Source organism: Paralichthys olivaceus, chromosome 13 (assembly GCF_024713975.1).
Source record: "Paralichthys olivaceus isolate ysfri-2021 chromosome 13, ASM2471397v2, whole genome shotgun sequence".
Taxonomy (NCBI): domain Eukaryota; kingdom Metazoa; phylum Chordata; class Actinopteri; order Pleuronectiformes; family Paralichthyidae; genus Paralichthys; species Paralichthys olivaceus.
In genome coordinates, this window is record NC_091105.1 from 22,592,847 (window position 1) to 22,608,914 (window position 16,068).

Consider the following 16,068-nt stretch of genomic DNA (forward strand, 5'->3'; position numbering starts at 1 on the left):
TCGTCAGTGCCAAAATTCCCAACAGGTCGCTTATGTGGCCCATGGGCTAATGATGAAATAATGCAGCTGCACAGGTAGAGTCAAGTCTACACTATATACACACACAACTTCTTTTCTTGATGTACATTGTACCACTTGGTCACATCTTCACAAAAATACTAAATACATAGATCAGTGTCTATAAATCATTATGGTTGCAAAATTTCTCAGAGAGATTCTGGAATAGTTTTAGCCCTCTCCTATTTTTGATTTTCATATAAATAAATATATATAATATATAATATATAAAATAATTCAGACCCCATGCAACTGATTGCTGCATTGCTTTGACCTTTTCCCACTTATGACAGCAAAGAACAACTTCAGGAGTCCTCACAAGATCTCCAAAGTTTCACCATCCAACACCTTTGCTGATGTCTGGGCTGCACTTGCTGCCAGCTCAAGCCAGAACAGACTTATGAGAGTTTACTTCGACGGGCTTACTTTGAGATCTTCAATCTTCTCTCTCCTTTCACTCCACATTTATATTCCCTCAATGCCCATTATTTAACTCCTCCTAGCAAAAATATTTCATGTGGTTTACTCCTTAAGTATAGCAAATGTGTCAGTAGTGCTGGAGTTCTCCTGTGGGCTCTTTGCCGCTGGGCAGGTAGTGCACAATCAGTTTAAATACAAAAATAATGGCTTCAATGTTGTTATAAAACTCCCTGGAGCGGAGATTCTGGTGATAATTACTTCATCACTATCAGTGACCTCTTTCACATTCAGGTAGTCATGTGATCCCTTGGTAATATGAAATATTAATTTCTTATCCTCAATCTTGTCGTCACATTAACGTGGTTTGGGATTCTGTGTGAGGAGAGGAAGCTGAAGTGGCTGACTATATGAACATAGTCAGCTCAGTTCTCCGGCACTGTCTGATCCCATTCCATCCATAAACTGTTCAACATTAGAAACTTCTCATCGAGTTTCCTTCACTTTTCAAGATCCTTGGAGGTGGTGTGAGTTGGTGTGACTCACTTACACTGGCATGTTGTAGCGCAGAGACAGAGACGCCACCATGGACCAGACCCTATCATAGCTTACCTTCTGTCTGCCCATTATCTTTCTCCCCTGTGCTCCTCTTCCCTCCCTTCTCTCCCCTTTCCCTCCCCTCGCCTTCCTCTGGATGTTATCTCCAGCCGCTTATGCCCTAATACCCCAATTGTTGTGCTCTAAAAACAATAATTAGCAATCCCAAACGAGACTGAGGGGCGAATTTAACAGCTTTCTTCAGATGTGGTTCCCCCCCCTTCTCTTTTCTCTTTATCTCCCCCCTCCTTTTTTCATAAGAGCAAAGAGAGGTGGAGGGGGGAGGGAGGGGGGGTGGTTGGGTGTTGGCAAAGCCTCTTTAAACTCTCTCGTATTATGGAGGATTATTTTGTGCCGAGATCCTGGCATGTGTGTCTGTTTTTCCCCCTCCTTTTCTCTTCCAGGTTGTGGCAGACACGCTAGGTAAACAGTTTGTGTCACACTTGATTGCGTTTGAGAAATTAAAAAACAGGAATGACAATAGGCCAGGGCTGGGGATAAGGACTGCGGGGACACTGACACCATAAGACCATGGCTCTTTGGGGACCCCTGCTACGCCATTTTGACAGCGCGGCCCCTCTCAGCAACAACAATATGGGACCTCTTCCTTCAGAGAACACTCCTCGCTCCCAGTCTCCGAGTCTATCTGCACTGGGCCATCTGCTCTGCTCCTCTCTTCGTCCTTCTCTCACCCATGATTCCTTGTTTGAATCTGGCTCAATTATTCGAGTGTTTACATGCACAAACACTCTGCCAGATTGGAGGTGTGTATGTGTGTGTGAGAGAGTTTATTCAAGACATATTCCCCTTGTGATTCACATACAGTCTGTGTAAATATACATAGAGAGTGCAACATCTGCGCCTGTCACTGAAATCAGTGCAAAATGATAATACAAAGAGCCATTTACAGTGTACACTGACTAAAGCTCAGCTGAGGAAAATGTTGCTGAAAGCCTCTCAGCAGAATGTGACTCTGTCTGTGTTGAGATCTGTAGAGTGTGTGAAAGTGTGTGGAGAGGATCTGTGGCGAGAACACACATCTGTTTGTTGAGCAATACCACTGCACTCATGATCCAACCCTATAGGGGGCAGTGTGACACTACAAACGATAAGTGATGGTGAACATCGTGATTTCACCGACAGCACAAGAGCAGATGTAAAAGTGTGCAGCACTTAAAACTGTGTTGCTTCTTGCTAACGAGGAACAATCACAGGGAGTCTTGTTAAAATTACAGGAGGTTCCATGTGTTTTTCTGAGTTTCAGTGTGCAGACACTGCACATCGCAGCCTGCTTCTGTTTTGTCCTTTTCTCAATGAGCAAGTTCTCTTTTGGAAAAATATTACATCAAATTGTTTTGCAAAATGTGTGTGCAGTTAATAGAAGTTGAAGAATTTAACGTCTAATCAAAAAGTTTATGTGAAGTATAATCTTAACTGTAAAACAGCTAAAGATCAAATTGAAGAAAATCCAAAATTCAATTTGAAATCACAAATAAATCAGAAACATTAAACCCATACCAGACGTTAACCTGAATTTAAATTGTTCACCTAGAATTTTACACCAAAAACTGAATTCTGCTATTTTTCAACTATGACAACTGCTTGATGGGGATGAAATTGCACCCACAGTTGGAGGTTAGTTTTCTTACTTCACAAACATTTTGTCTGAATAAATGATTCAGAGGCCCATGTTTAAGGAAATGTATAGAGAATTATAATCGTTTATCTTAAAGCAGAAGGCAAAAAATACTAGGCAACTGACATTTTGTGAGCCTCCTGTTTCTATCACCCAAAAGGTGTTTGAGGTAAGATGCTGCACAAACAAGCAGCCAACGTGATGTGAAAGCTGTAGAAGGTGTCAGGGTGGAGGAGAGGTGGATGCAGTTTAACCCCAGTGACACATATTGGTAAAACCTTTCCTTATTCTTATTCTATAGCAAATCATTGGAGGTGACTTTTATCGATAACAGTCGATAAAACCCTGCTCAGATTCAACATTTTATTAATAAAGCTGTTACATGCAGTAATACAATTAAAATAATTTGTGTCATCTTCACATTATTCAGGTTTATATGCCTTTTTCACAACAAACATTTTGACATGTCACAGTAGGAAAAGTACACGTGTGAATATCACCACCATTCAGCTGCTTTAGTTTCCGGGTTCCAGTGTTGTGTGTGTTACCTCACTGCCACACTGTCATGACTTAGATATTTGATCTGAGCACAGTCTTCATTAATGTTGTCAGTAACACCTTTTCCTAAATTTCTTTCTGTGACAGGTCAAAATGTCTGCTGTGAAAAAGGCCACATGAACATGCCTGTTGCAGGAGGCTGAAACAGTCTGCAGGTAATGTCAGCCTCAGAGCCACGGCAGTTTCGTTCCATGTAGTCTTTACTTTGTGTTGCAGGATTTACTTGTGGCTGGCCAGGGCCACAGAGTCTAGCTTAAAGCCAAACACGGCCACAACTCATTCATCACCCTGGGCTTTCTTGCCTCTGTTTATGTTCTCCCTGTGTTACAATCAATCATGTTTAATTCAATAGGCCTCACTTTGCAAAATCAAATCTGGAGTTTTGGATAACAGTTTGTGTTTAATCGTGCAGCACATTTGCTTATGATTATTTGCATTTGACAATTTAGCAGGAGTAAACCTGAGACAGGTTCCACCCAAACTGTCACACATCGCACCTCTGTCGAGGGACCAACCTGTACTGGCCTGCTCGCAGTCCCTAATATATAATCTGTTGTTATATTGTCACCGTAGGGGAGCACAGCCAACCCCGCAGAGACGCCACCGAAATTCATTAATCTAATTAAATATGTCGTATTGCCCAAATGAGGCGCTGCTATGGCTTTGCTGCAGGATAAGTGCAAAGTAAGGCTGGCTCCCACAAGAGCAGCATACAGCCGACGTGTGCTAACGCTACTGCGCTTCATTACACTCTTAATTACCTATTGTTTCTAACTAGTTGGTGGCGTTTTAATGAGAATCTACAGGCAGTTAAATGTAATCTAAATTTTCTAATCTACTGGTCCATTACCAAGGAGTCAAAATGTTATTGGTTTTGTGAGTAATCAGACTTTTAAATGGTGCTGATATCACTCCCGGAGGGCAAGGAGTGGGTTTCGACTGTATAATTGAATTCAGTTTTTCCCCCCCTCTCCCCTCCTTCTACTTCTTCCTCTCCTTTTTTCGGGGAGCTGAGAGGAAGGCTTTTCTGTTGCAGCTGGTTGCTCCGGTCGAGGAGCATGTCTTCGGTTCTGGTTGGATCACAAGGTTTTTCCGCTCGTGGGTCACCATGGCGACCCCTTCAAAAAATGTGTGTGTATGCATGTTTTTGTGGAGTGGGAGTGTGTGTTTGTGTGTGTGTGTGTGTGTTTGTGCGTGCGTGCAGTTTTGTGTGTGTTTCAGTGTGCTTGTGCCCCAGCCAGCCTTAGTGCTCTGCTGTGCTGTCACCTGCAGCCAGATAAGCCAAAGGATTTATCGCCCAGTGAATTGCCTTTGAGTGGTGGATAAAATGGCTCCAATACATTCTCATATAAAAACGCTGCGAGGTTAATGAGAGCCAAATTCACAGAGGGCTAAATCTATTAGGTTTTCATGGATGGAATCAATCAACATGCACCACACCGGTTGATTTGTCATATTGAAGCATTGCCCGTTTGAATTCCAAAACACAGTCCTCACGGAATGATTCACTTTGATTTTGATTGCCTCTTCATCAAGAAGATGACAGCTATGAACTAATTTTCTTTTCTATCATGTTACACACTTATTAGCTATGGCTGTCCTTGGCAGATGACTGATTCTCTCCTTTTATAGAGCTACACTTGGATTTTCCACAGGTCGGTTCTAACTATCATTGTGTTCTTTTTGAGTCAATGTATTTAGTTTTCTCAATTTTTTCATTTGCAAAACAGATTAGCCTTTGACTGATTGATTCCCTTTAGCACTTTCAAGCTTGTGCTTATCTTGCCGAAGGGTTAGAGATGCTGCATTTAATATAGTCCAAGGTTTTAAATGGTCGAGTTAAAGGAACAGTTAAACATTTATGGGACATAAGCTTATTCCCTGTGTTGCCGAGAGTCAGGTGTGAAGAGAAGAAGTGAGAAATATAGCATCAGATAGTTTTATAGAGATGGAAACACTTTGCTCCATCCAAAGATAAATGTCCATGTGTTTGTGATGTTTTTTGCATGAGCAGTAAACTCTATCCTGGATTGTCTGTTAGTTGTCTAACAACTTCTTGGTGATAACATGGCATTTTCAATGTCATTTGTGCAGGTTGAACAAATTAGATACAATATATCAGTGAGTTTTCAAGTTGTTGCATGATATCATAACTACCAATCACTAAATGTTGCCTTCAGCAAGAAAGCAACTAAGTTTTAATGATTAATAATGTTGTGTTGTTGTTATATATGTTATCTTTAGTGTGTGCTTTTGATTACCATTAAAAGCACTATAAATAATAAAATGTAATATAGTTATTATTACAACGTTTTCTTTCTTTAACAAAATATAGAAAGACAAATTGAGAGTTTGGGTTTTTTATTGGCTGGTGAATCTAGGTGTTCATTATTGTTTAGCATGCTGATACTGGAGTTGATCAAGGACTTCCAGCAGCTCATGACTCCTCTGGATTTTCAGATCTTTCTTCAATAGCTCTCTTCAGACGACACTGTGTACAGTGTGAGGAAGCTGGCAACGCTTTATTCTCTATGTGCGATCGCTGTGATGCATCACAGGAGAAAAACTCTAATCATCGCAGTGGAAATAAAATAGGAAAGATGCATTTGTCTTGGGTGCCTCGCACCTTTCTCTCAGCGTGGTGATGGATGACAACCTTGGTGTTGAGTGTGTGTGTTTGTCTATTGTAGCAGTGCAAAGTGACCAGGGACAGGCGCCAACAGAAAAAGGCCCTGTCCCCCAACTAATGAGCAGCATTATTCAAATGGAGTCTTTGTTGTCAGTGCACCGCGCTGCTGTCTGCACACTGCTGTCACAGGCAGCATCGCCTGGTGCACCACTAGCTCATTTTGATGCTTTACCAGTTTATCGCTTATTGAAATGCATGTGGGAAAATAAGGCACCTTGAAACTGTTGGTAGTTCAGATTACACTTAGTGTTCTGAATATACACCTCCCTGCTCAAGATTATGTAATAGTGATCATTTTCTTAATACACTCTGATCTTCTAAAAACAATAAAAGGAATGGCTCTGTTGCACTGCAGCCTCAGAGGATTCAGATGAAAGACGTCATGGAGGAGGATTGTACCCTCTGTGCTTCCGATACATGGTGTCAGCACAGGATCAAACAGCAGGTGGGCACTGAGCAAAAGGCACAAAATAGACAGCAAACACAAAATGTCAACAAATAGAGGAATATCACCCAGTTTGTCTATCACACTGTGGAGTCACGTGAAAAAAAGTGAGGAGTGGAGCTTTCAAGGCCTGTGTCGGCTGACAGGAGGAGCAGCAGTGAATAAAGGGGGGCGGGGGGGGAATCGGCCTATCTACAAAGGACGGGGGTGAAAAAAAAAAGAGGCAGGGTGTTGGAGGAAGCTCCTCCGACCGAGCCCATCTCCAGCTGTCACAAATCATTTCTGCTCGGGAAGTGAGGGGAGGCGAAATGTCAAAATATTTGAATAAATTCCGCAGAAGCCTGTAGAGAGTGGGGCGGTGTAGTGAGAGGGGTATTGTTAGCGCCAATGGGGTGGAGAGGGGATGAGAGGGTTGGGGAATAAAAAGGGGATGGGGGGCAGCGGTGGTGGAGGGGAGGAGGGTTTGCATGTGAAATAGCCTTCACTGGCCTCCGGAGGAAAACGAGATAAATGGAAATCAAAGGTTTGGCCACTGCAGTGATATTTTGGCTCATTTTAAACAATTTCCTCCCCTGGCTAAGATTACTGATGATAACATACAACAATGCAGATGTGCGTTGCACTCTCCATTCCTCTGTGTGCTGCATCCAGTATACTCTCTGACTTCCAGACAGCAAGAGTCTACTCGCCTCCACATTGCATTCTGTACATATCCATACTCCAGTGAGATGAATACCTTAATAAGATATGCTGCATCTCTTTATTTTTCATATCCTCTGCATGTAGTTCTTCTGTGGACTAAAGTAACTAATGTGAACACACCAGTGTTTTTAAAGATTATGCCGTTCAGTGCATCATTAGAGATGATCACAGGTGATAATATGGCAGTTTTACATATACCCCAATGGTTTTTTGGTGCCCTGGCAACCAATATTATAACAACAGCTAAAAATCTAGGTGTCACATTTGATTCCCATCTGAATTTCAAAACACACATTAATGAAATCATTAAATCCTGCTACTTCCATCAACGAAATATTTCCAAAATTAAATCAGTTCTATCTCTCCCTGACTTAGAAAAGCTAATATATTCCTTTTTCGTTTCCTTTCTGGATTATTGCAACACCCTTTATGAATGCCTTAGCCAAACCTTTTTAACTTGTTTCCAGCTTGTTTAAGATGCAAAAAACAAAACAAATTGGTCTCATATTAAGTCAATCCTTGCATCCCTTCACTTTTTGCCAGTTAAATTAAAAATTGATTTTAAAGTTATTTTAATAACTCTCAAACCTCAACATGGGCTGGCCCAACGTTTCGCAGGTCTTGACTCCTTACAATCCCAGTCGCATCCTGAGATCGGCCAGCCTGTCCTTGTTAGCAGTCCCTAGGTCAAGGCTGGCTACTCAAGGTCACCATGCTTTCTCTGTCAGGGCTCAGAGGCTCTGGAACTCCCTGCCCAACGAGATCAGGCTTGCCAACTCACTGCCTAGCTTTAAATCACTGATCAAAACATATTTTTATAGGAAAGCTTTTCTAACATGCGACTTGTAATTCTGGTACTGTAATGATTTAGTTCCTTTATACCTTTCATCTTACCTCTATTGCAACCACAATTTATGTAGTTTCTCAAATATGACAGCTTCAGAATGTGCTGCCTATGAGAGTAGGTATTTAATTTAGTTTAAAAAAGGCATAGAGGTAATGACATCTGATCTACTGAGCGGGCAACATGGCATCAACCAGTCAGATTTACCTTTAGCCTCAGCGTACCCTCAGGTTCACCTTCTAACGTTTACTGCGATTACATGGCTGAAACACGGCTGAGGGACAAACTAAAGATTATGATTTTCATTTTAACAACCAGTCTGACAGAGTTCAAATCTGAAGTTCCTAATCTCTTCCCTGAATGATGGGGGATGTAGGATCCTGCAGCTTGCCCCAAACCAGAAATAAAAGTCAGCATATCAGAGTTGTTATGCCTCAATTGTGACAATTTGCCATACTGTTAACTGAAGGTACTGCTCACTGAAAAGAATATTCCCCTGGGTGATTTTTGGTCATCCACTTGACTGTGTCCAAGCAAAACTTAATTACAACCTCTCGATGTGTCAAGAGGAAACTCCAGACTAGGAGACTTCCAAGCCTTTTGTATAGCATGTGTTGCTATTTGTACAGTACAAACTAAGAAGGAATAGCTATTAGTACACAAATCTCAACATATAGTTCTAGTTCCAGTATTCCTCCAGAATGAGAATGTGGTTAGCTAGCCCAACAGAGGGAAAATAAAAGTTTTAAGAGATGTTCAGGGACCCTCTTGATTGTATAACTTTTATTTTGAGCTCAGTCACTCCATGCATTTGGAAAGATTGTGTCATCTACTAGTGCTTTAAGACTAAAAAAGTTCACTTCACATTGAGATGCAATGTTGGTATGGATAGTCTTGAAATCTTGATGCCTGGCGACAATGTTGTTGGACTGGGTTGTTGTTCCTACTATCTTAGTGTTAAAAGAACTACAAAAAGAAGTTTATAGGGATGGTCAGTGCTAACAAATACATTGCATTTTCTTCAACAAGCTCAGTATGTAGTATTCAGGGGAATCTATTGGCTGACGGCATAGAGTCCGCCATGTTGTACCACCATGTTCTACAGTAATATTCATTGTGATACGACATACATGCCAGTTGGAAGAATTTAGTAAATTTACTGTAAAAATGTTGCATCAACTAAACCAACATTTTGTTCGTCAGCTTCATGTAGCCTGCCGATAGTTTGCCCTGCAGTCTGTATCCCAAAAGATGTGGAACACTCAGAAGTGGTAAACTCAAAATACCCCTCACATGCAGAGCTCTGCACAAAAGGTAAATTGAGGGACAATAACACTCATTAATAAAGGCACCCTGCTTTTTAACCACACATCAGTATCACCATGAATTAATGTTTATTTTTGTTTCATTTTCCCCTGCCCCCCTATAAATATTTATCATACAAGGTGAAGTGAATTAAGGAGGGTTTTGTTGATAAAGGTCTGATGATGATTGTTTGTTCAAAGTCTGAATGCATGTTCTCTATCAGCCCGTGTGCATCTACTCTCTTTGTTCAGATGATCCCAGTGTGCATTAGAAGTCACAGGGTCAGTGTCTCCTCTGTTTGCCTCTGAACTCATATAACTTTGTTTTTAATTAGGCCTCTAATCAGCCACTAAACACACAATAAAATGAGATGCTCTGTATCTGTTTACCTCTCTTTCTACTCTCTCTCCCTACACACACACACACACATAGAGCATATTTGCATGTGTAGTTGGTTAAAAAAAACACTTATCAGGGAGAAAGATCAAGGTCATGACTCCTCTTCACACCCGATTCCCTGAAACCAATTAAACTCTTGGTTGGTGAAGTTCAGTCGGAGGACACAGATTGGAAAACAATAGCAGATGACATTTTGTCCCGCTACTCCTCCTGCAGCTTAAATCTCACATGCATAAAAAATATATTAAAAAGTCTGCCTTTATCGGAAAAATATTGTGATATGACTTTACCAAGACATTTGCCAAACTGTTCGCTCGTGAAAAATCGCAAAAATACTGCGAAAAATGTTGAATGGGATTTAAGGTCTCTCGCCCTTAGAGCAAGAAAGGATAACATTGCCAGAGTGAGAGAAGGTCTGACATTTTTCTAAAACGTTGTGTTTAAACTGTTCTCAAACCCATAAATGAAGGTTGTCATACATTATTTTTAACTCAAAACGTAGGAACATTCTTGCTCTTAGCAGAAATGTCACTGTGAAATCTATTATACCTAATATTTTGGCTCTATAAACTCTAAAACAGAAGACATACCAAGAATCTCCCTTCACTCCAATGTTATATCAAAGAGGACATTTGTGGAAGGAGCCTTAAAGTCACTAACTACTAACTAGCCCAAATTTGTTAACAGTCCATGGGAACAGAGGGGGGATGGGTATATTTATATAACTCTAATCCTTGTATTTCAGACCCAACTATGGAGAATCCCTGTGTAGAACAGATTGTTTCTTCCCTTGCACAAAGCTTGAGCCCTGGCTACCCTGAATTCATCAGTAAGTTGAGCTTCAGTGAGTGTAGGAAAGAGATAGACTCACTACTTAACGACAGGTGTGATGCACAGACAACATCCAAGGGTCCATTGTTGAGATGATTTAAAATTTCAACAGGCAAACCAACCTTTCAAAGCAACGCAGCCCTAGAACAAGAGGTAAAAGCCCTAAGAACTCAGAATGCTATTCTCCTCCAGGATGTTCAAATGGCTAATAAGAAAGCCCTGCACTATTTAGAAGATCTGCACTCAGCAGAGTCAGACCTCTATTCACACAAGGATGAATTGTTAAAACTTAGATTAGAAGGCCCTGCCTCATGTCAGTTGTTCAGTCAATGTGATTCTGGTTATTTCGATTCACACTCCTCCAATGGCATAAGTTTAACTCCCTCTTCAGTCCGAAGATGGGACAGAATCCCATCCGACCCTAAGTCTTTGGGAATTAAATCACCTCCCGAGCCTCCACTGACAGACAGAGGTAACCACTCACCGACTTCCCACCTCTCTGACACTGACATTGATAACACATGTAGTTTATCCTCCACAAGATATTCTGCCTCATATTCTTCTCAGCCGCTGATGCATGACACATTTATCCCATCTCCGATGAGGGAAGTACAACGTTCCAGGATAGATTAGCCCCTCCCCCTAATCCAGAGAGACCTGTAGCAGGTGATGCACGTGCCCGGACCTCACAATGTCTTTGCTTTGATTTGTTTGAGTTTCCAGCTAAAGATATTGGACAATTTGACCCAGGAAATGGTGATTACAATGTTGACAATTACTTTAGGGAAGTAGATCTCAACCTAATTGACATGCCAAATGCATCGGAAAGAGAGAAGGTTAAACTTGTGTTGAAAACCAGCTCTACTGTTACGTTTTGGGGTTTGGACCAGAGTGTGGAACCGGACACGGAGGTATAGGTAAACCTCTTAGACTCTGCATTACAGCCCAGAACCACGACACAGGCAATCCAGAGCTCGCTTCTCACGGCCGTAACCACCACAGTTGTATGACAGTAGGTGTTTCCCCTCTCTTTCCTACTGAGCTCTCCCAGAGGAGTAGGTACCACTCCTGCTCTCCCAGCCAGGGAGACTTCCCCAGCTCTCCAACTTCAGGCACGCCTGCCTGGAGCAGACTGCTAGAACCTTCATAAGGCAGCGAGGCAAATAAACAAGACCACTTCACTGGACTTCAAACAGCACATCCAAAAAGTACCTTTCCCCCTTTTCCATGGACAGGTAACACAATTGGGCTTAATTGATACGCTAGGCTGAGCAAATTTTAATTCTATTTCATGTGATGTTATAAGTTTGACTTATGTTGTGTTGTGATATTTGGTAATATGTTATTTGAAAGCTAATGCTAGTTCTGCCATGCTGTTCACTTTCTTTGCATGTATCTAACTACTTTCTTTAACCTGGCACCAACACCTCACACACTCATCTCCCACTCCTGTTTTATCTTAGCACGCTGCTAATCCAGGGAATGTCCAAAGAATGGAGCCTTCAGTGCCAATCATAACTGTATCCCCATTTGCAACAAATGGGTAAATCATGACAAAGTGTTCCTGACTGAAGTGTGAATTTTGCATATCCTTCAACTAGCTATTGATGTGGTTATTTTGTTTATAGTTTTTAATTGAATTACTAGTCACTTCCCTACCCTGAGATGAGGTGTGGTGTGTGTGCCCTAAGGTCATCAGTGATGTTGCCATGGTGTGGATTTGCTGGAGCACCGCTTCGGGGGCACAGCGGTGTCCTTATTGTGAAGAAAAATATGTGTGTGTGCTTGGTGCATTGCCACAGAAGAGATGGTTCTAACGAAGGACAGTTTTTATTAAAAGGAAACCTATTATTATGAGTACAGGGTTTTCCTATATGAACATATAAATGAAAAGAAAGATTAAAAATTAAACACTAAAACATGGGTTGGGCTTACATAATTAATGTACGGGTGTTATTAATCGAAGGGTGTTACCTGACCATTTGCTTTAAATCATTTGATTTGACACCTTAAAAGGTGAGTAGCTTCTATCCTCCTATGGTATAAGTACCCTATTTACTAATGTTCGAGATCGGAAGGTTTCCTTGTCCAGAGTTGCACAGGCTCATCCAGCTGGGCCAATGGTACTCTAAAGGGTGTAACCGCAGCAGCAAGAGCAGCAGCAAGATCGCTGTTAAGTGGTCAGCTTCCATGGCCAGTTCACCTTGTGTGGGGCAGCAACCAACGAGCAAATCAGCGATAGCGTGTTGTGTTCTAAGTCCTCGCCTCTAGTGCCGGAGCTGAGACTTTAGCATCTCTAGCTCGAGAGCCGAGGTAATGAACATCGAATTACGCATATGTTGGAGTCTGTGGCTGAGACTCTCGAGCCAGTTGAAGCAGCTGTTTCTATACTGTGCTGCGCTAAAACTGGAAACCCCTCTTCAGAGAGGCTCTGTGGTTTTAGGGGAATTCCAGTTAAAGAACCGGTTAGAACCAGCTCTCAGTTATGGAGCATACGACCTTTGTACATGCGTCTTTTTGAACTCTAGATGCCCCCTCCCTTCCCTGTGCTGCACTAACAGAGAGATGTCAGGGTTTTTTTTTATGGGCCTTAAGTATAACTGTGAGGGACCTGTTCAGTAGCAACTTTTACTTTTGGACACCCTTCTTTCAATATGAAAAATAAGTTAATAATAACAATTAGTAAAGAATAAAAAGGAATAAAAGACAACAAAGTGATTATGATAAAGTGATAAAAGAGATTGTAGGAATATTCAAAACACAACACAATAATATTGATAAAATGATAAACTGTGATAAACAGTTGGGTTCAAAATGAGTGAGCTAATAAATCATCTATATAAACAATAAACATATCCTTCTTCTTTGCCCTTTTTTTCTCTATCATCATAACACACACACTTGTTATGAGCCTAACTCCACTTGTCTTCACATAAGGATGGGAACCTTCATTAATTCCAGGATTTACACACAAACACATGATTATGCACTCTGTTATCTTAAAGTAAAACATTTCATACTTAATCATAAATGAATAAGAAAGCTCAATCTTTAGAAATTGATTGCAAATAAATGCATTTCATCCTTCTTTGTTCAGACAATGTCATGTCAGTGCTGTTTTGGAGATTTCCCTCCTTTAGTTTTTGGTCTTTATACTGTAGCTTTGTTTTTCTTTTCATATGAGCAAAGACATAATCATCTACCATATGATAATTAAAGAAGGTCTGGAGACCAGGGAGGTCCTGAGACCACCCTAATATATGTGGTAACAGGCAAATGACAAAACAAATGAAACAGTTGCATATAATCCCATCTTTTCAACAATACCTATAAAAAAGACACACTAACAACACTGTAATATAAAAACATTATCAGTGTGCATGTGTCGGTGTGCTGATGGTAGGATTTATCACAAAACACTACTGTATCCAAGTACAGCTTCACAATGCAGCATGGCTGTAGACTCTGCAATCAATATTACAGTGCAGTGTATTATCTACATTAAAAATGTAAAAATTTAACAACAAACTGCTACATGCATCTTTATTTCCATCTTTTACTTCTTCAGTGTTGCATTTGTTTATTATCACTCAACACAGTCACCTCCACTGACTGATTAACACACATAAGTAAATCCTTTCCTGATCCTGTTGTCAATCATATGCGGGACCCTTTCAGATGCTGCCACTTCACATTTAACTGCCCATTCTGGTTTTGCATTACTGACATGCCCAAATGCATAAAACATGTTTGACAGTCAGATATATTTAAATGTATGTGAATAATAAATGTCCTGCCACCTGGATGTCATGTTTGTAATGGCAGTGACCATAGACCTGTCTTAATTAAATTATGCTGTACTATGAAAATCCATTTATAAATCACAAGGTTCTATAAGTCTTCAGTGTTGGCTCAGACCCAAAGTGCATAAAGTAGGACAATACCATTCGATGCCCTGCTGTAAGTGGAAGTGCATTAAAATAGGAGGTTAGCTATACAGTGAAAGGCTGGCTATCACTGTATCAATCGAATCAGATATGGGCAGGCATGAATAGATATTCTCACAGCTTCATGACATGCAGGCTGACCATGCTGCAACTGGGAGAAAGTCAAACACATACTGTTCCACACAAGCAATTACCAACTTCTCTGTCTATGCATAAAAGAAGAAAAGAAGAGCAGCATGCTTGTTATTTGACTGGCTTTTGACAGCTTGGGTATAGCATGGGACAAAGTGTGTGAGTGCATGTATGTGTGTGAGAGTGACAGAGAGAAAAAACTAAAATGGTGTGTGTGTGTACGCACGCATGCATGCATACACATGTATCTGTGCATGTGCTTATGTGTGTGTCCATCACCATTTGCATTTGTGTGTGCTCGGCCATGTGCATATGTATGTGTGGCACAGCAGACCAGAACAGAGCTCTGACAGTAGCAGGACTGCTGCTCGCTGATGCCTGCCTGGAGGAGCTGACAGCGGCCCAGCCTGTCAATCACAGAGTATGCCCACTAGCCACCTATTCATATCATCTTGTTAACTCTAAATCTGGCTGGGTACCACTTAGATACTGTCTAGCAGCAAACTTTCTGAAGACCATGGTTCAATAACAATACCAACACGACTTAACAAGTGGAGTAACATTAGCTAGAGAGGTGAGGCTGCTACTTTCCCCAGCGTATGTTGCTGGTGTTTAAGCTAAATAGCTAGTGATAGCCAGCCCACTGTCATAACATGGCTGTTAGTCTCCGTAGGTCATTGAGCAATACTTCAGCAGTCAAAGAAGACGGGACATACATCGGATTTATTTACATTTTTTAGGTGATGGAAATTTTTAACATTGTGTTTTAACAGTCAGTCTGTGGACAAAGTTAAACAAGTCTTCCTCTCCGTTCTCTGATAAACAGGAACTGGGTCAAACTGCAGGTCAGAAAAACGTTTAGCAAAGCATCTTTTTCTTTCACCAAACAGACCTTTTTATATACAGTCTATGCTATAGACACTGCACAGTTGTTGCCCTCTATCATGTGAACATTCACAGTATCACTTCCTGTTTGAAAAATTATCTTGAAAGTAAAAACACAAGCAAACGCAAAACACGTTTGTCTCGTAGTGCTATATATCGAGCTGAGCTTTTAATATGAAAAGATGTAAACTTGGGTCTGAAGATTGTGTCAGTTGCTGTACAGACCTCTAAAACAGCCGACATGTAATCAAAAAAACAAAAGCATATAAGTAAATCATTCAAACTTATATATAAACCACACACATGGACAATAATAATGCAAATTCAGTTTCATTTCAAAAAATACATTGACTATAAAACCTTCATTGCAGATAAACCAGGTAGAATAAACACAAACAATAAAAAGTGACAGTACATTGTAGAAACTGTTTGCAGGAGACTAATGACATTAAATAATTCTGAAGTCGACTCCAGAGAATTAACAGACCAAGATAACAGTCCATTCCAAACAGGCAGGTTCAGATCAAGCACTGTGGGAGTCCCTTTTAATTCTAAGGATACACGGTTATCATGTGTTGACATGGTGAAAATAGTTTCATACGTGTCTATATCTCCAGAAGTGTA